Source organism: Musca domestica, unplaced genomic scaffold (genome assembly GCF_030504385.1).
Source record: "Musca domestica strain aabys unplaced genomic scaffold, Musca_domestica.polishedcontigs.V.1.1 176, whole genome shotgun sequence".
NCBI lineage: Eukaryota > Metazoa > Arthropoda > Insecta > Diptera > Muscidae > Musca > Musca domestica.
The window spans coordinates 948304-970318 of NW_026712234.1; the positions used below are offsets into that span (position 1 = coordinate 948304).

At 34.5% G+C, this 22015-nt stretch overlaps 1 long non-coding RNA gene across 1 annotated transcript in view; it reads left to right on the forward strand.

Moving 5' to 3' along the window:
- Nucleotides 1–21802, forward strand: part of LOC109611671 (uncharacterized) — a 196106-nt gene extending 174304 nt beyond the window's left edge. The window contains exon 3 of the long non-coding RNA XR_002194042.2: nt 21444–21802. This is a non-coding gene — a long non-coding RNA (uncharacterized LOC109611671). The remainder of the gene's footprint in view (nt 1–21443) is intronic.
- The last annotated feature ends 213 nt before the right edge of the window (nt 21803–22015 follow it).

A 22015-nucleotide genomic window follows, 5' to 3' on the forward strand; every position in this document is an offset into this window, starting at 1 on the left:
TCCATATTTATATGAAATTTCTAGTTGAGATAAATATTTAAATATAGCAAATTGTAAACAATCACTGACTTGTTTCGCAAGTTGTGACAAATAAAGATATTGAAAATTAGGACCCAGAAGGGGTTCGCATCATCATATCATCACTCAATAGAAGTTGCTTTAGCAAGAATGTATGTGTGACATTTGAAAACAGTTGGATGCTTATTTCGCTTTCATTGAGAGTTTTGTTCTTAAAAATATTGAATCCTATTTGGGGGAGGTACCAGAAGAAATAATCCGATCTCTACCACCTTAAAACAAATCTTGTGTTTATGGTAATATTGAGATGTAGAAAGTCTGAATGGAATTGAATGTTAGTTTAGCGTTTTATGAGCTTCTTGGATATACAAAATTTTGACCCTTTATGGGGAAGGTACCAGAAGGAGTGGACCGGTCTTGATAGAAATAATGATATGTGTGAAATATGAAGAGAACCGGATGCATATTTCAGATTTTATTTTCGTTTTGTTTATTCAAAACTTTGACTCCCTTTTGGGGCAGGTACCAGAAGGAATAGTTCCATCTCTACCATCTTTATAACAAACTAGCTGGCCCGGTCCGCGTTGCCGGCCCGTAGTTTTTGTCTATTATGCATATATTCCCAAGCATAATTATTCACAGATATGACTGATATAGGTGTTCACGTACAGGTCGATTTAAAGTGTTTTAAAATACCTGTACCCATTTTTAACCAGTGGGCTTCAATATTTAAACCGTGGGCTTCAACTGTGTGGATGTGCTATACAAATCTATTAAAAAGTATATATCAATCTTATCGCCATATAAGGGATCAAATTAATTTTAATATGGTAAAAATCGTAGCAAAATCTTCCAGTCAAATGAGCAGTAATTTGGAATTTGCTGTATTTTGTATACTACATAATTGAGGGCTGAATGATTTAAGAATAGCCAAAGTTAATTACTTTTTTAAACCCATTAGCAACTTAGATTGTGCATTAGAGTCCTCATAAGTCCCCCTAACCATGTCAGTCTGTTTGTCCGCCAAAAGGTGGACTTGAGAGGGTATTATAACATGGATAAAAATTCTAAAATTTGCAGATATGTTGAAATTTTAGTGTAAGATTTTCACCCCCCTAATACGCATTATTAGCCAAATTCTTTGAAATGTGGTTAAATTAGGAGGTACCTTCTTTATATGGGCACTACTCCGAAACATCGACCTACATTGAAAACTTTCTTCTACCCCTTATAATCCAAGATGACAAATAGAGGCCAAATCAAAAATATAGCAGAACAATATAGCATGTCATAGCATTTCGCGTGATTTAAATAAGTAAAAATAGTTTTATCCACCTCATAATTGAGGGCAGAATGATAAGATGGGAATTAATTTTATTTGCCATTTAAATTGTAAGTTGGAGACCCCTTAAAGTCCATATTTTCATCATAGGATAATTCAATGATGATTAAACAAATATTCGGTCCCGTGCTACTTTCTTATATTTGTAATTTGTTCATGTTTCCACAATTTATTTCATATGGATGCACATCCCAAATCTACGTTCCCAACCAATATTCTCTTGGGGGTTAAAAATTCAATAGAATACAAAATTTTCTTTTCTGACCACACATTAGATGTGAAAGTGGACTTGGGGATACTCCAATGTGGGGACTTTACTTAAATAAATTCCTATGTGGCAATTATCTGTATGATGGTTCCCTACCCCAGGGTGGCGTAAATAAAATTTTTTAGCCAAATCAATTGATGAATGTGGTCAATACCAATATGGGCCCTACTCTGAAAATTTCAAATTTTATGCGAAGAGGTTATCTACCCCCTTAGAAACAAAAATGTCAAATAAGGGCCAAAAAATGAAAAAAAGTGACCGGCCAAGACCCCAAAAATAACTTAAATCATAGATGGTTATATAAATATGAAATCGGGTTGTTCCCTTATCCATGAGTTATGATCGATATAAAGACCTGCAAAAGTGATTTTAGGTATTTTGAATGTTTGGGAAGAATTTCTGGAAGGATATAAAACCTTTTCTTACTAAAAGTCCCATTCGCTCTACTATTTTGCACCTTTTATTTCAATATTGGTATATTACTTATTATTCTCCCAAAGAATTTTGCATTTTGAGCTCTCATTGGACGGATCATTGTCACGCTTTGAAATGAGCCCCATTAAGCTTTTTCGGTCATTTTTGTTTGTTTAAACGTGTTCGCATCTTCCAGCTAACCCACGATGTAGGCCCTGGAGTTGAAAGGTAGATGTCAGTTAACATCCTATTTCGCACTTATTCAATTTTTTTAGTGAAAAATTATTCTTTATTTTGTTCACAAAAAAAAAATTGACAAAAAAAAGAATAACAAATTGAAAAAGTCTTCAACTTTTTCGCTGATTTTTTACAGCAAATGTTTTAAGATCCTTCCTTACAAAGTTTGTCAATAGAATGTACTATTACTTTAAAATTCGATTCCATTGAAAATGTTTTTTTTGATTTTTGCAATGAGATCTCTTTTTCATGATTTTTCAGCGATTTAGAAAAAGTAATTATCTTTTAACTTTGGTGTGACCGCGTTAAATTATTTCGATATCATCTATTCCGTTTCGCCACCACATAATTCGCTACTACACTTCCATGTAACCCGCCATCAATTTCAGTTCTCAAGAAATCAAGTCAATTAAATAAATTGGTATAAATATTCGAATTCAAAAATAAAATATAAAAAACACTACAAATGTACATTAGAAAAAAGTAAGTCAAAATGGAAAAAAATCATGCAAAATAAAACATTACTATTGTACATTTGAAAAGTCAAAATGAAAATGTTAATATATCACATTTTTACGCGATTTTTTTGGATATTATCCTTTTCGGAGAGTAGACAACTCCGAATTTGTGTGAATCGTTAAAATTAATCCAGCGGTTCTTAAGTTATAAGCGTAGTAACTAACACAACTTACATTTATATATATAGATTTTGAGCTGATAGAAATATTGCGATGTGCCAAATCTGAATGGAATCGCATGTTAATTTCGTGTTTTATCGACTTCATAGGTATTTAAAATGTTGACCTTTTTGGGAGAGCTACAAGAAGGAGTGGACCGATATATTCCATATACACACTAGATTTGGGTCAAAAAAAAATATTGTGATTTGTGTAATTTAAAGACAATCTGTCTCTTACATCACATTTTATGAGAATTATAATTATCCACAATTTTGACGTTTTGTGGTTGAGGTACTTGATGGAGTGGACCGATATCGTTCATTTTCTCACCTGACCTAGGACTGATGGAAATGTTAGCATGCAATATTTGCAATGTTAGAGCAGAATCGAATTATCCTTTTTATTTCTGTGCAGTATTATATTATATTTCATTATAATTCTTATTATTTCATTATAATTATTATTTAATTTTATTTTATTTTTTTTTTTTTTTGGAAATTTCGACTTTTTGTGAGAGAGAAACTAGAAGGAGTGGAGCGATATTGCCCATTACAATGTAACAAGTTTGGACTAAATCGGATATTCGGTTCGTGAGTCATCGTATGCACCAGCCAACCACACGGTCAAACGGGCGGACATCGCTACATCGACTCCAAATGTCCTGAAATGGATTTGGTCCAATGAAAATTAGGGTCTAGAATCGTTATTTCGATTTGGCCGTATCAAATATGTCATAAATATGGTAGAGATCGAACGATTCCTTCTGGAACCTAAAACACAAATATTAATAAGTAATCATAACAGAAGTAAAACAAGTTAAAAAGCAGTAAGTTCGACCGGGCAGAACTTTTAATACCACCCACAATTTGGAACGAATTTGGAAATTTTCAAAAAATTAAATCCGTTAAAAATTCTGTTAAAATCTTAAAAATACCGAATATTGCATTGGCATTGTTTGTTATAAACCATGTTCAAATTCGAAACTTGATATATAGCTTAAATCATCAAAATACAGTATATAGGGAGGTACCGTTATATCGGAACTATACGAAGTCCTGGACCTGCATAGACAATTTTCTGTCACAGGCTGTAGCATCCATTACGATCTTCAAATACGACATCTCAAACAATTTCGGTGGGTACTTTACCTAAACTCGTCAAAATACCGAACATAGGGAGGTACTGATATATGGGGCCTATACGAAGACCTGAACCTACATAGACAATTTTCTGTCACAGACTGTAGTTCCTATTACGAACTCTAAATACGCAATTTGAAACTACTCCGGTAAATAATAACGCTAATATCATAAAATACCGAATATTGGGAGGTACTGTTATGTGGGGACTATACGAAGATTTGGACCTGCACAGACAATTTTCTGTCACAGACTGTAGTTAATATTACGAACTCTAAATACGTAATTTGAAATTACTCCGGTGAATAATGACGCTAATATCATAAAATACCGAATATTTTGAGGTACCGTTATGTGGGGGCTATACGAAGACGTGGACGTGTGCAGACAATTTTCCGTCAGAGCCTGTAGTATCCATTACGAACTTCAAATACCAAATTTGAAACAATTCCGGTGAATAATATCGCTAAAATCATCAAAATATCGAATATGGGGAGGTACCGTTATATGGGGGCTATATGAAAACGTGGACCTACATGGCCCATTTACGAACTTATTCTGCCTACTGGCAAAATAAGCTTGTGTGCAAAATTGTAGCTTTCTATCTCAATTCGTTCGAAAGATAGCATGATTACAACGGATAGACAGACCGACGGACAGACAGAGAGACAGACACACAGACAGACGCACATCGCTAAATCGACTTAGAATTTTACGACTACAAAATTAAAAAAAAATAATTTTTTTAGTCCATTTGCGCCTCTAAATGTACATCTTAAGAATAATGGGCTTTTATTCTGACCCTAACCCTACCCCCATGCAAAATTTCGTGAGGATCGGACGATAATTGCGATATGCATAGTGTTGGGGGGTGTAAAAATTTAGAAAATTTACAATTCAAAATTGTAAGTCAAATTGAAAAAATCGCATGCGACAAAAAATATGACAAAAATTGAAAAAATTCGTTTTATGGCAAGAGACCATTCCGAATTGATGGGAATTGTGAAAATCAGGCCAGCGGTTCTTGATTTATAAGGAGAATAAATAAAATCAATTCTTTTACATATATATTGTACCTATTCTTCCATATATCCGATTTCTTGGCTATTAGCATCACTGTAATGGTCAAAAGTGATATTTTAATGTATTTTTGATTTGGCTGTGATTGAAAATATTCGCGTTTTGGTGGACATTTTCCTATTTTCTTACATAAAAGTTTGGGTCTATTTTAACCGCTAATTATTGTCCGATGACCGCCCAAATTGGTAGGTTTCCTCCCACTCCTAAACTCTAACTCCATGTTAACTTTCGCGTCGATTAGTTCATAATTGTGGCCTACAGAGCAACTGCAAAATCAGGAAATTTTTCTGTTTTTGGTCCATTTCATCCCCTAGATATCGTGCGATCATCTCCAAAAACAATGGGGTTCTATTCTAACCCTAACCCCACCTCCATTTTCAATTTCGTGAGGATCGGTTCATACTCATACTCTCCTATGTGGGAAATCAATATTTCGTGGTGTTACATAATTTTTGGCCCAATCAAACTTATAATACCCCCAACACATAGTGTTGTAGGGTATAAACATATGATCGAACATGGGCTGAAAGTATACATCTATGGGCAAAACCGACTGATACCTTTTAACTTGTTTGAGTTTCAAATCAGCAGGAAAGACACCGTTTCCTTTGTTCTGTATTGAACATTTTCTAATCGAATCGTTTCAATAGAGTCGCTTTTACATAAATTCCCCATTCTTCTATTTACTCATACTCTGCATGATGCTATTACGTAGTTTGAAATACCAGGAACTTCACTTAAACACAACCTCTTTAAATTTTAAAATTGTATGTTCTATTAAAAAAATATCACTGTGAAATGACAGGGTGAGCTTCTCATAATTTTATCACACCTGCCTAAAATTAACCAAAAAAAAGGTCATGACAATGCACACATGAATTTGTGAAGTCCCCGAACCGAAATTATGCACTCCATAACAATAAAAAGGCATTATTTTCATTCGAAAATTAATTTATATTTTGGTTTGTCTGCGTCCCAAAAGTATTAAAATATTAAAAGAAAACCAATCATTTACGGTTATGGCAACCAGGTGTATTTTATTAAATAAATGTATGAAGGTGGTGCTTAAAAGATACCCTGAATGTCATTCGAAATGTTGTTTTAAAGCATTATGTCTGCTGGCTGCAATAGCACCGGCTCTGGTTGTTCTAATGGCCCAGATTTTATGATACTCTGCTTTCTATTTTCCGAAAATTGTTGTTGCATCCAATGAAAGCAAGAACCAATAAAGAAGCCAAAACTCCTTTAGCCACAAAGATGAGGGGGAATATCAACCGCACTTTTCACATGCTTCTTGACTGGCTCACTGACTGACTGACTGCGTGTGACACACTCACCCGTTCACACACTGCCATTGTATTTATGGTGGGATTTTTATTTGAAGATTCATACATCTCCGCTCCGAATGTATGTACTCAACTTAACATTTTTATGAGTTTGCTGTATTACTGTCAGCCAGCTACTCACTTTGCCTGAGTAAATGTCGACTGCGTAAATGTGTGTGTGTGTGTGTGTGTGTATGAAATTCGCTTTTTTTGCTGCTACCCTTGCTGTTGCTGTTGTTTTGGGGTTAGGCATGGAGGGTGGGGGGTGTATATGCCCAATGTTTGAATGCAAGCCAAAGTGTGTGCGGTTGCTCATGTGTGTCTAAGTGCCTGAGCAGCACCTAAATGTATGCTGTAAAATTAACGTTTATGTTCTTGTCTTTGCAACCAACATCAACGCAGACCAAACACCAGTAGCAGTAGCAGCAGCAACAGCAACCAGTCAAGTTTCATCATCTGAGCAATGAGGACACTAAGCACTGTCAGCCATGATTTCTCATCACCATCGTCATCATCATAATGGGCTGCGGGATGAGTAGTCATACAAATGCTTATGGTAGTCATACAAAAATGAAATACAGTCTGTGGCAAGTGAATCGGGAAGGAGGACAAATTGTTTGCAAGGCCTTAACAATGCGTGTTGAAAACATCGAAAAGTGTCCAAAACTTCAAACTTTTGGAAATTTTCAGACTATGATTCCTCGGAATCCATGCATTTAAGGTATATAGTGTTTTCGGCAATCTATATATATAAAAGGAAGTTGTGTTAGTTACTACGCTTATAAGTCAATAGCCGGTGTTCTGATTTCAACGATTCAGACAAATTCGGGATTGTCTCTTGGCAGAAAAGGATAAAATCTAAAAAATCGCGTAAAAATGAAAGATTTGAAAGTTTTCATTTTGAATTTAGGAATGTACAATAGTAATGTTTTATTTTGCATATTTTTTCATTTTGACTTTTTTTTTTTTTTTTTTGAATTCAAATATTATGTGTATGTTTTTTTTTGTAGCATAAAGCGTCAAGGCACAAAAATTTATGTATAAATTTTAGTATTAATTGTGCAAGTGGAAATCGAATTATATCAGTTCAGAAGAGGATAGCATAGCAAAAAAATAATGTTTTATCGTGAACAAACGGAGTACAGTAGTCCCGAATTTTGTAGTGGCAAACAAATTTGATAATGTCGAAATAATTTAACGCGGTCACACCAAGTTAAATAATAATTACTATTTTAAAATTGCTAAGAAATAACGAAAATAGAGAGATCTCATTGCAAAACATTCTACAATAAAAATAAAAGAAAAAAAATTCAATGGAATCTAATTTCTAAATGATAGAACATTCTCTTGGCGAACTTTGTAAGGACCTTTGAACATTTGCTGTAACAAATCCGCGAACAAGTTCAATTTATTTTTTTGCCAATTTTATATAATGTACAATGTTTTTTTTTTTAATTTGACGTTTAAATTTATTAAATAACATTTACATTTTTTGTTTGAATTCTGAAGATAAAGAAAATGGGATTTGCGCACAATACGATGTTAAATTTTAATCTTTCCATAGCGGTCATATCAAAACGTGGACGTACTTCTTTCATTTGGCAATGTGAACTCAAAACTCAAATATTATTCAATCAGTAAAATACAGTAGAAAACCTCTTCGCAGAAAATGTTTCGAAACATTTGGAAGTATCACCCTTATAAAGGTACCTCCTGATTTTACCTATTTCCAGGGTCTCAAAGAAAATTTCCATTCGGTTTGATTAAAAACGTGTATTTAGGCTAATTAGGAAGTAGAGAACCATCTTTGGGAAAAATGTCCACATATGTACATATTTTGGTATAGTCCACATATAACAATACCTCCCAGGTCCACCGATAGTAATGTCTACCGATTGACGGACATACAAAAACATAGACGTTAGAGTCCGCTAACACACAATGCGAGGTGTTATGGTAATGGGTGTAAAAGGGTAATTACCTTTGACTATTCTCAAGTCATTCTGCTCTTGATTATGAGGTGGACAAAACTAAATGGTACTCATCAAATGGTACGATTTTCAAAGCAATGCAAATTCCAAATTACAGCTCAAATTAATGCCTATGGCTGAAAATACGATCAGGTTTTTTAAAACACTTGAAATCGACCGGTACGTGAACATGTATTGAAATTTTTTAAGTTCCATTTAGTCAAGTCGTTTTTTATCATAAAAATTATGTCACTTATATAAGCCAAATCTGTGAATTTTTGTGTTAAAGTGTCACTCTTGATCCGAAGGGACCAGAAAAGGCTGGGTTTTTAAAATTTCGTACTAGAATGATACGAAAAGTATTAAAAAGTGGTAGATATGGTAACCTTTGTAGTTGGGGAAACAGTAGAGCCAGAACTCTTAAATTGGATTGGAGTGAGGGCATTATGTTCACCTTAGAGGCGTATCATGGTGTTTTTGGAAATTTGCACTATAAACAGTACTAAAATGTACTTCATTTGGTACATTTTGCACCATGAAATTTTTAATGGGAATTAAGGTTGAGAAGTAAAGCCGATGTGAGGAGGTCGTTTTAGAAGTTTGTACTCATGTATACGGTACTAAATTTAGTACAATTTGGATTTGGAGGGACGGATGGAGTTAGAATCCTGAAATTTGAAACTAACATTACTGCACGAAAAATACTAAGGGGTACTAAAAGTGGTACAATTTCGATTTGGGTGAATTGATAGAAACTAAAAATTAGAATTAAAACTAATATTGCATTCTAGGACTAAGGAAATCTGAAGTTTTGGAAATTCGTTATGTCTACTAAATGGTACTGAATTTGGTACAATTTTAATTTTAAGTGAACCGATAGAGCTGCAATTCTATTTGTTTGAATGACGTACATAGTTATGAAAGTTTGTGCTTATATGTACTAAATCGTACTAAATTTGGTACAATTTAAGTTTTGGGTGAATCGGTAGAGTTGTAATCCCGAAATTTGTAAATAAGATTTATATTGGACTGTATGATATAGATATTTATGAAAAATTTTACTTAAGTGTTCTAAATTTTGCACAACTTGTAGGATTGAAATATGTAGGTAGGTTTGGAAATACTTGTATGTACTAATATGTATAAATTTGATACAATTTGGATTTGGGCGAACCAATAGAGTTGGTGATCTGAAATTTGGAAAAAATAACTGTCGGATTGTGGTATTGGGATGTGGAAGCATTATTGGAAATTTTTACTAAAATGTACTAAATATGGTACAATTTAATTTTGGGTGAACCATTAGAGCGTGCTCTGAAAATTGGAAATCAGATTACTGTCGAAGTGTAGGAGTGGGATATGTTGGTAGATTTTTTTTATTTATACTCATATGTACTAAAATGTGCTAAAGTTGGTACAATTTGCATTTGGAAATAAGATATTATTGGAAATTAAATTTGGTACAATATGGATTTGGATGAACCGATAGGTATGGAATCCTGAACTTTGGAATTGGGATTACTGTGGGTATGTCCGAAGCTTTGGAAATTCGTACTTATGTATACTAACTGGTACTAAATTTGGATTTGGTTGAACCGATAGGGCTTGAATTCAGAAATTGGGAAGCAAGATTCCTATTGGATTGTGTGATACAGGTTGTTATGCTTATTTGTACTTATGTGTGCTAAATGGTGTCAAGCTTGGCACGAATTGGAATTGTGGTGAACCCAAAGAGATGGAATTCTGAAATATAGAATGAGAGTCACTGATGGAGTGCAGGATAGATGTAGCAATGGGTTTTTGGAAACTCGTATTAAAAGGTTTCAAAAATCGTACTAAACTTCTAAAATGGTACCATGTGGTATTAAATACAGAGTGAGATAAAAAAAAAACTGCAAAAAGTCAAACGCCGTAATTTTTACATTTTTTAATTAATTTTATTGAATGAAAGCAACAAATATCGGAAATGGCATCAAATTTTAGAATAAGTTTAGATTTGTGAGAGCTGATCACCTTTGGCACGAACTATGGCCTTCAAACGGCCAATTAAACCACACGCTGCCCGAATGTTGCTCTGCGGTATTTGGCCTATTCCCGGCGAAGCGCATGCTTGAGGTGATCAACACTTTGGCATTTTGTAGTGCCAACCTTGCTCTCCAAAATACTCCAGACACAATAGTTCAACGGATTGATATTCGGAGATTTTGGTGGCCATTGTGCGTTATGGCGGCTGTTATGGCGGCCCCCTCCATCACCATGACCGGCGCTTGAATTCTGGTGGCCAACCGAAGGTTCACATTTTCAGCTGACCTCCTTGGTAAGTAAACACGATAATTGTATTTGTTTACAAACTGGTGGACAACGAATGTTTTCTCACCGGATAAAATTCGGCAGTTCACCACTTTCGGCACAGCGGAGCTACTCTTTAGCTCTTTTGAGTCAATTTTCTTTCTGTTCAGGTGTAAGTTCTTGCACTTTTTGGAATTTTAAAGGCTAATTTTTCAATATTTGCCGAATAGAAAATTGCGATATGTTCAGCTCACGAGCCATCTTTCGGCCACTGCCACGGGGTTTCACTTCATTACTTTTCGAACCATTTCTGCTGATGTTGCTGTTTTCTTCCGTCTACTTCCTTGACGTCGGGCTACGCTACCAGTATCACGGCAACGAGCGATGGTACGGGACACAGAAGATTTACTCACATTTAAATGTTGGAGTGCTCTAACGATAGCCATTTGTGGTTTTCCAGCCAAATATAAAGAAATCATACTATCACGCTTGAATTCCAATACGAATAACTTTTTTTCTGGAAAATTCTCACCAAAATTCTTTTGTACGCTTGTAAACAATTTAATGAGCTGTCACGGGAATAATTTTAACAGCTGTCGGATGAGTTGCTTAGAAATGATAGCAGTCTGAAGTTTGTTGCAGTTGTTTTTATCTCACCCTGTAAACATGCTATATTGTCTGTTTTATTAATCTATTCTTAAAGTATCCTTTCAAAATCTACCCTTGAAGTAGTCCCATTCCATAGACCCCTGGCTGTTCCATTTTTAAGTACTTTGAAGTGTAGTGGTGATAGCAGTAGTACATAGTAGTTGTTATGGTATTAGTAAGTAGTAACAGCATGTGCGTCTAATGTGATGCATGTCCCTTAAAGGCAGGCAACCCAACAGTCATCATATAAAACATCACACCAGCTATAAGAGCCATAATCAAAGTCACAAAAATGACGGAGGAGGCTGAGGAGGGGGAAAAAGGATTACTTTTTAGATGGTTAATTTGCCATCGGTCCGGGCTAGGCTTTTGAGGGAATTTGTGGATGTTTTTGTCTTGTCAAAAATGATAGTAATTGTCAACACAATGTTGTGATCAATGATTGTCAATTTTGTGTCAATGATTTGATGAAACTGTCATGGTTTTAGTATGGCTTATGGGAAGGAGGAGGAAAAAATAAACATTTATTCCCACTCTCCTTCCTCGAGTCATGCCTGAATCCTGAAAATCCTACACTCATTATTGTGCTGTAATGAATGAAGTCAAAAGGTGATATTGCCGCTCTGTCGAATTATTTCAAACACTCTCGTTTATATTCATACGGAAAATGTTGCCAAATAAACACCACCACCGGATGTTGGTGGAAAATGCCAAATAAACCGGAGATAGTTAAGTCTAAATGCCAAACGTAGAACCACTAAAATAAAACAAGGAGCAAAAGAAAAAAAAAGATACACTTAAACATGACAATGTCAAGCACTGACTGTCTGACTGACTGACGGAATGAATGAATGAACATGTGACAACCACCACTGAATGCTAAATAATAGTTTGCATTTCATTAACGAAATGTTTGGCTTGTTCTTCATGCTCTGTAGCACGAGCTCTGCCTCACTCGCTAGCTCGCTCTCTCGTTCGTCGCGTACACTTAATTTAAACATAAAATGTGATTAAAGTCTTAGCAGTTTTGTATTTTAATTAGTGTGTAAAATGTTCATTGTTTTTCCTAATTTTGTGGTTTTAATTAGAAACAGTAGAACACAATGGAAATGGCAGGCAGAGTTACTCGGTGGTTGGAGTGGCTAAGTGTGTGCACGCAAGCGTGAGCCAGGCAACAATTTAAATTGCTATAAAAAATATTCATTCATTCATTGTATCATACCCGACAAATACATCCACACACACACTCAAACATTTAAAGCTTTGTTTCTTGCCAAAAGAAGAAAAAAACAACAAAATATTTAACAACAAATTTTGCATGTATATGTGTAACAAGATAGTTATTGGGATGAGGTGATAAAAGATTAAATTGAGCAGCCCACAAAAGTAGTTACCGGAATAACTCAGCAGATTAAGGTAGCAGAGCTAAAAATAGAAATTACGGAAGGAAAAATTCAAATCTTAATTTGGATTACGTGAGTTTTTAGCTTGGATTATAAAACCACAGTCCGCGAGTGAGTCAAAAAATAGGGCATTTTTGGTTCTTTTTTTTTAAAAATGGCAAAAAAAAACTTCCTTTAAACGGAAACGTAGCAGGTCATTATTTGTCATTAAATTCAACAAAAGATCCCAGAAAACATTAACAATCTTACCCAAAATTAATTTTATAGTTAAGGTAGTACTTTATGTGAGCTACAAAGCATTATTTTAGAAGAATAATATAGTTAAGGTAGTACTTTATGTGAGCTACAAAGCATTATTTTAGAAGAATAATGTCAAAGACAAAATATTTGTCACCAAATTTTCCTATTTCATTATACCCTACAACACTATGTGTTGGGGGTATTATAAGCTTGATTGGGCCAAAAATTATGTAACACCTTGAAATATTGGTTTTCCACATAGGAAAGTACATATGAATCTTCCTAGCTCGCCAAGCTGAGTCGATCTAGCTATGTATGTCCGTCCGTCCTTCTGTCCATGTTAATTTATAATCAAACTACAGATCGCAATTATTTCCCGATTCTCACGAAATTTAAAATGGAGGTGAAGTTAGGGTCAAAATAGAACCCTATTGTTTTTGGAGATGATCGCAAAATATTTAGGGTTTGAAATGGACCAAAAATAGGGGAAATACTTGATTTTTCTGTTGTTCTACAGGCAACAATTATAGACCAATCGGGACGGAATTTTGCATGGAGTTAGAGTTTAGGAGTGGGAAGAAGCGTACAAATTTGGATGTTCATCGTACCACATTTAGTGAGTAAAATAGACCATAACTTTTTTGTAAAAAATACGAAATTTTCCACTAAACCGCGAATATTTTTTATCCTGGCGAAATCACTAGTACACGAAATTGTCACTTCTGACCGTTACATTGATGCTCATATCCAGAATCTCGTATATATAGCAAAATGTATACAATCTCACATGTCAAAGAAGGAATTTTAGTTAAATCGCCAATAAGTCAAGAACCACTGGTCTGTTTTTCACAATTCTCATCAATTCGGAATGGTCTTTTGCCAGAATAGGATAACCTCTAAGAAAATCGCGTAAAAAGATGCCAATAAAAAAGTAAATATTTTTTGTTACATTTTTTTTTTCAATTTTTGTCACATTTTTTTAATCGCATGTGATTTTTTCAATTTGATTTGCAAATTTGAATTGTAAATTTTTAAAGTTTTTCTACAATCCCCAACACTATGTGTTGAAGGTATTATATACAGGTCGCAATTATCGTCCGATCTTCTTGAAATTTGCTCTCTCTACAGGAGAGAGAGTTAGGGACAGGAAAGAAGCTGTAAAATGGACCACGGCTTTTGTGTTTTTTTTCGAATACATAACAACACGGCGGAATGCGTAAATGAGGGTAACATCTGGGCAGGCCTCTACATCATTATTTCAATATCGAAATCTTCCAAAATGAATTTGGACATAATTTGTAGCGTTGTAGGGTATCACATAGTCGGCCCCGCACTACTATAACCTTTGCTTACTTGTTTAGGATTAAGTTTTAGTATTTTAGGTATAGCAAGTAAAAAGCAGTAAGTTCGTCCGGACCGAACTTTAAATACCCTCCTCTATTTGGAACGAATTGAGAAAAAAACGTTAGACAATTCTCTTCTAAGGGGTAAAGTACTCAAAAGGAACCCCTTGTGTGGATTTTAAGACAATTCCATTGAAAAACTTGGCTCAAATCATAAAAATACCGAATATCGAGATATACCGTTATATGGAAGCTATACGATATCGTGGGCCTATATAGATAACTAGCTGAACCAGGTGCGCTTCGCTACCCCTTTTGATTTTATATGCATTGAAAATTTTATATACTAATATTTGTTGATTAAAAAAATAGACAAATTCAAAAATATTAAAACCGTAATTATTGTAATACATTTATGCATACACAAACACATACCTCGGTCTACCAACGCATGAATATGCCAGGAACAGCTGACCATGAGAAAAGAAGGAACATGCCAAATTTTAGTCCGCATACACGAAGGGTTTGTCCTTGGGATTGATTAATTTTATAGCAAATGCCAAGCATGCTGGAAACTGGAAACTACTTCCCCGTAATAATCCGTTCCTCAATAAAATTGTTGTGTCGTTTTTATACCCTCCACCTTGGAAAGGAGGGTATATTAACTTTGTCATTCCGTTTGTAACATCCTTAAATATTCGTCTTAGACCCCATAAAGTATACATATTCATAATCAGCATATCATTCTAAGTCGATTTAACGATGTCCGTCTGTCTGTCTGTCTGGCTGTCCGTCTGTCTGTTGAAATCACGATACAGCCCACATTATTTGACGTAGAGGGCCAAAATTTAGCAGAGCTATTTGCATTGTGTCTAGGATGGTTGGTATTGAAAATGAGATATATCGGTCCACGTTCTGGTATAGTCCCCATATAACGGTACCTTCCGATATTCGGTATTTTGATTGCATGTATAGGTCCACGTTGTGGTATAGCCCCCATATAAAGGTACCTCCCGATATTCGGTATTTTATTTTTTTTCCACATTTTTTCACGGATTTGTCTAAAAATTGGTACATGTGGGTCATAATGGTTTCCAGCTCCGGTGGAGAAACATTGCATGTATGGGCCCATGATTTGGTATAGCCCCCATACAACGGTACCTCCCGATATTCGGTATTTTGATGGTTTTTGCCATATTTGTTCACTGATTTGTCTAAAAATTGGTATTTGTGGGTCATAATGGGTCCCTGAGCGTGTGGCAAAACATTGCATGTGTAGGTCCACGTTTTGGTAAAGCCCCCTTATAACGGTACCTCCCGATATTCGGTAATCGGATGATTTTTGCCACATTTTTTCACGGATTTGTCTGAAAATTGGTATTTGTTGGTCATAATGGGTTCCACCTTCGGTGGCGAAATATTGCATGCATGGGTCCATGATTTGATATAGCCACCATATAACGGTAACTCCCGATATTCGGTATTTTGATGATTTTTGTCACATTTTTTCACTGATTTGTCTAAAAATTGGTATTTGTGGGTCATAATGGGTTCTAATTCGTGTGGCAAAACATTGTAATTATAGGTCCACCTTTTGGTGTAGCCCCCATATAACGGTACCTCCCGATATTCGGAATTTTAATGGTTTTTGCCACATTTCTTCTAATGTTTCTTTTACCCTAAGGTGGAGGGTATTAAAAGTTTGGCCCGGCCGAAATTAATGTTTTTTTACTTGTTTACTGTTAGCCTTATACCATTGCAAAGGCTTTGTGGGTCAATGCTTCATAATAAAATAATATCCCTACTGAACCGATTTCAATACAATTTGAAAAGATTTACATTTACACCAAATTTCGTCAAACCATCCATATTTCATTGAAATTGGAGGTATATACCGTGTTTGGTGCATCAAATGTGTGAAATCGGCCGATAGTGTATATATGGGAGCCATATCCAATCTATACAGATTTTAACATAATTTTGCAATTTTATTTTTGTACCAAATTTAATCACTCAAGCCGAATTTCATTGGAATCGGGCATACGTATCGTGTTTGGCGCATCAAATATGAACCAAATCTGAACCGATTTAAATGTAATTTGATAAATAAATCGTTACACCAAATTCGATCACAGCGTGTTTGATGCATAAAATACATGAAATCGGCCGAAAATATATATAGTAACTATATCCAAATCTGAACCGATTTCCATCACGCGTTTCAAATGTCATTGAAATTCGGGATACATAGCGTGTTCGAGGCATAAAATAAACGAAATCGGTCGAAAATATATATGGGAGCTGTTTCCAAATCTGAACCGATTTTAATATAATTCGGCAAATTTATTTTTGATCCAAATTCCGTTACGCATTCTAAATTTGGAGACTGTATCTGTAATCGATCAATAGATATGTGCATATTAAATCTATTTGTTGGGAGGTACCTCCGATTCTAATGCTATAGTAGTAGTAGTAGAGTATTTTTTATTTAAACATTTCAAATTCGTTACAGTGTATGTAATATTAAATTAAACTTTTATGTAATATTAAATAAAAAATTAGATATATAATATCGATAAGACAATAGCCTATGGCTGTCTGTCTGTAGCTTATGTTGTAATTTTTTTTTTTTTTTTTTTTTTTTTTTTTTTTTTTATTATTATTATTTTTTAAGACATTGTTTGAAAATACAAATTGGGATTTAAAAGTTAAATTCAGATAATAGCTGATTTCTATATTGTGTACAAATTTTTATAAAACTTGCGACATATTTCCAATTTACAATATATCCATTTAAAATATTTATAAGGTCATCTTCCTTAAGCAGTGTCTTTTTGAAGAACATAATTCTAAATTCTTTAAATATGGGGCAGTTACAAAGAAAATGTTGAAGATTTTCAGCTTCCATCAAGTTGCATAAGGAGCAGAGTGGGTTCCTATTTGCATCTATATTATTGAGATTAAGTTTGATAATATCGCTTCTGGCTTTGAATATCCACATTTTCTCCTCTGACGTTAACAGCGAGTTGATGTAAGTTTGACCTACTGATGGGTCTAGCTTCGAGTAAATTCGGGTCGTTTGATTGGCTCTATTTATGGCATCGCACCAATATTTGTAATCTAATGTCTTTAGGAGGTGATCTTTTTTTTCCACAACTTCGCTTTTGGTACTATTTAAATTAAATGGTTCGATATTGTTTTGCATTAAGAGTGCACGAATATGCTTTGCCCAGTAAATGTCTTTTTGCAGAACTATTTTCGCCAGTTTGTGAGGTAATCGGTCGCTATTGTAATCAAATATGGCTCGAATGATATAATCCAAATGGGTTTTCAAGGAGAGGATATGGCTATGTTCCATGTCGGTTTCTAATCTTAATATGTATGTTGGTGTGAAATTTGGGAGTTTTAATATTTTCTTCCAGAAGTAAACTTCTAATTTGTCTACGTCCTCAAAATTTGTATATCCCCATATTTGCGCGCCATATTGTTGGATTGTTCTGCAAACTGCTGAGAACAGTTTCCATTTTGACGTAATTGATACATCGGGCTTATTCAAAAAGGATTTCCATGTAGAGTTTATACAGTTTTTGGATGAGTTATTTCTTGCCAAAATGTGGTTTTTGAAAGAGAGCTTTGGTGTTAGTAACATCCCAAGATAGGTAAATTCCGAAGTAATTGTAATTGGTTCATTTTTGTAGAGCCATTTTTCATTTTGCGAGATTTTTCCACCTTTTCTGAATACCATTATTTTTGACTTTTCCAAGTTGACAGTAACATTCCATATACTACAATACTCTTCTAATTTATCTATCATTTTTTGTAGTACCTTCACGTCATTTGCCAGGATTACTATATCATCTGCATAAAGCAAAATTCTTATATTTAGGTCATCAATCTCGATACCGCCGCCGATGAACTCATGTAAATCGTCTAGGTATAGGGCAAATAGCAATGGGGACAGTAAACATCCTTGTTTTACTCCTGCTGACGTCGAAAATTTATCGGAGAGATCATGTCCTGTCCATACCATAAAGTTTGTATCATTATATACATTTTCTATAAATCTTATTACCTTTGTTGACACACCAAGGATATTTAATTTATATAGCATAGATTTTCTGCAAACATTGTCGAATGCCGCTTTAAAATCTATGAAGAACGCATATGTTTTCTTATCTTCATGCCAGTTGATATGGACCATCGAAGTGAGACTGAATATATTATCATTCGTCGAGTAGTATTTTCTAAAACCGGACTGATATTCATTGATCTTTTTGTGTTTTTCCGCCCAATTGTACAACCTTTCCGTAATAATTCCCATCATAATTTTTGGCAAGCAGTTCATAAAAGAGATCCCTTGATAGTTCTGAGCTTGTGTAGTGTCTCCCTTTTTAAATATAGGGTAGATTATGCTGGTAGAAAATGTCGAGTCAACGTTTCCAGAGTTGAAAACTTTGTTGCATGAATTTACGATTTCCTGTAGCAATTGTTCTGGAGCATTTTTGTAGAACTCGTATGGAATACGATCTTCTCCTGGAGCTTTATTTACTTTACATTTTCTTAAGACGTTCTTTAGCTCTGTAATTGAAATAGGCTTGTCCAAATCATCATCTATGAAAAAGTTTGGAGCGTACTGGATATCTGGTGATGTTTGCGGTGGGTTGAGCAATTTTTCAAAATGCCGTTTGAAGTCGTTTGGTTCGACGGATATTCCTCTTTGATTATTTGTATCATTTCGGATTTCCTTAGCTATTTTCCACCAATCTTTGCTATCTTTGACATTATCAAGTTTTCTTTCTAAACTGCTGAAATATTGCAGTTTAGCCAATCGGCATGCATCTTTATATATACGATTACTTTCTAGGTATTTGCGTTTGTTCTCTATTGTAGAGTCTTTCCGGAATCTGTTAAGTTTGTTCATGGAAGTTTTTCTAGCATTGTAGCATCTTGTATTGAACCATTTTTCATTTTTCGCAAAATGAGGTGTTTTTTTGAAGAAGATTTTTGATGCATCTTTAATAAGATTCGTTACATCTGAAAAGGTAAAAGTACCTTGATTACCACTTATTTCGATGAGTTCCAATACTTATTCTGATAATCTGATGCTTTATTTGCATTCCACTTTAGCTTTGGCAGAAGTGTATTTAAGGTTTCTTTTTCGTTTAGTAGTTTGATATTTAATGCTATATCTCAAAAATGTATATAGCCTATGTTACTTTCAGGCGATTTTGTAGTATACATGGAAATTTTCAGGAAAATTTGTTTTGTGCATAAATTACAAACAAACAAACATACAAACATTTTCCTCTTTTTATAGGTATAGAAGATTATCTTCCAGGGGATTAAGAACTCACAAGGAACTCCTTGTGTGGATTTTCAGTCAATTTCATTGAAAAATGTGGCTAAAACAAGTTAAAAAGTTTCTGTCGGTCTTACCGATAGATGTGTACCCCCAGCCAATGTTCGACTATATAAATATATTTTGACTTCTGTTATGATTATTCAAACTCTTGACCCTCTATGGAGTGGGTTTTGAAAGAATGGACCACTATTGTCCATTTCTTATCGGATCTAAATATATTTGATAAAAATATAGCGACGTGACATGTTTGGACTATATTGGTAATATCCTTCTCTTTACATGGTGCATGACGTACCAGTCGACCGAAGTATTCCATCTTCATCCTATATCTAATATCGGTAAAAAATATTGGTATGGCCAAAAGTATAAGAAAATCGCTGAGTTGTTCCGCAAATTGATGACAGATAAAGTATTGAAAATTGTGACGCTTCGCGAGTGAGGTACCAGCAGGGGTTCGCAGATATATAGCATCTTTACATGTGGGATATTTGAAGAGAGTTGGATATTTCGCTTTCTTTGAGCGTTTTGTTTTTCAAAATCTTGAACCCTATGTGGGGCAGGTAGCAAAATATGTGGTTCGATCTCTACCACCTTTATAAGAGATCTTGTGTTGATGGAATGGAATCGGATGTTGATTTCGCGTTTTATGAGCTTCATGGATATTCCAAATTTTGTGCCTTCGTGGGGAAGGTACTAGACGGAGAGGGCCGATTTATCCCATCTTCACAAAAGATGTAGTGTGCTAGCAAAAATGTTTGTATGTGTATGAGTATGAAATATAAAGAGAACTTGATGTTTATTTCGAATTTTATAAACATTTTGGTTATTCAAAACTTTGACCCTTTATAGGGGAGGTACCAGAAGGATGTATTCCATCTTGGCACCATACCTTGGGTTAATAAAATTATTGGGATGTGTGAAATTTAAAGACAATCGGATTCTTACGTCACATTTTATAAGATTTGTAATCATTCAAAATTGAAAACCCTTGTGGGGAGGTACTTGATGAAGTGAATCGATATTTTCCATTTTCGCACCTGACCTGGCACTAACGCAAATATTACGATTTGCAAAGATGCAGCAAACTCGGATTATCGTTTCTTTTTCTGTGCAGAAAATATATATTTGGAAAATGTTTGATCATTTGTGGGGGAGGTACCAGAAGGAGTGGACCGATATTGTCCATCTCTGAACTCGATTTAAGTTTGACAAAAATATTACGATTTACCAAGTTTGGACCAATCCGGATGCTCCCTTCGAGAGTTATCGTGCGCACCAGCCAGCCAGACAGACAGATGGACGGACGGACATCGCTAGGTCGACTTCAAATGTTCTGAAACGGATTTGATCCAAAGAGACCTAGCGTCTAAAATCGTTATTTCGCCTGGACACATTTGACCGTATACAAAAATTTAAACACTTTTAGATATAATTAACAAATATATGTGCTAATTTTAAAAATATTAAGCAGTCTAGAATATTTCTTACTTTGACACTTTCCCCCCAAAAAAATAGTTTAATGAGAGAATTTGACTGTTATTGTTAAATTACGAGTGAAAAACAAAGACATAACTTTCACTTTTGGTACCTAAATGTTTAATGTAATTTTCGTAGAAACTATTTTACCAAGATATGTGGTTTATTCTGAGATTTATAGCGTATAATATTTCTTCTTTTACTTTCAGGCGCCCATACGAACAAAATCCAAGGAAAATTTATTAAAAATTATTTTCGGCTTTTTTTGGGAACATTGATGCAAATATTTTTTTAAGACTCAACAAAATTTGAGTTTTTTCTTTGGTGACTTATAATAAAATTTGATGAAGAATATTTTTTTCTTTGACGTCCTCAAACCCTCAAATTTGTTTTAAGAATAAATGAAATGCAGGAGTCAAGCTAAAATTCACGAATTCCCATTAATCTGAATCCGAAAACTTCCAAAAGTTTGGAAGAGGGGAAAATTGCTCCTCTAATTTGGCTATTTTTCAATGTAAACTTTCAAAAACCCCGATATAAGTGTCTTCTTTTTTAACTCTACTTTCATAATCTGTTGTATTTTCGCCGTAAATATTGAAAAAAAATATATAATGATTTCTGTCACGACAAAAATGGGTAATTTATACAAAATAGCATAATTATATCCGACAATTAGTTTGAGACGAACTGTGCTTGAAATCTAAAATACAAATTCAGTTCCAAAACAAATAAAAAGGTATCGGTCGGTTTTGCCGACAGATGTATACCCTCAGCTAATGTT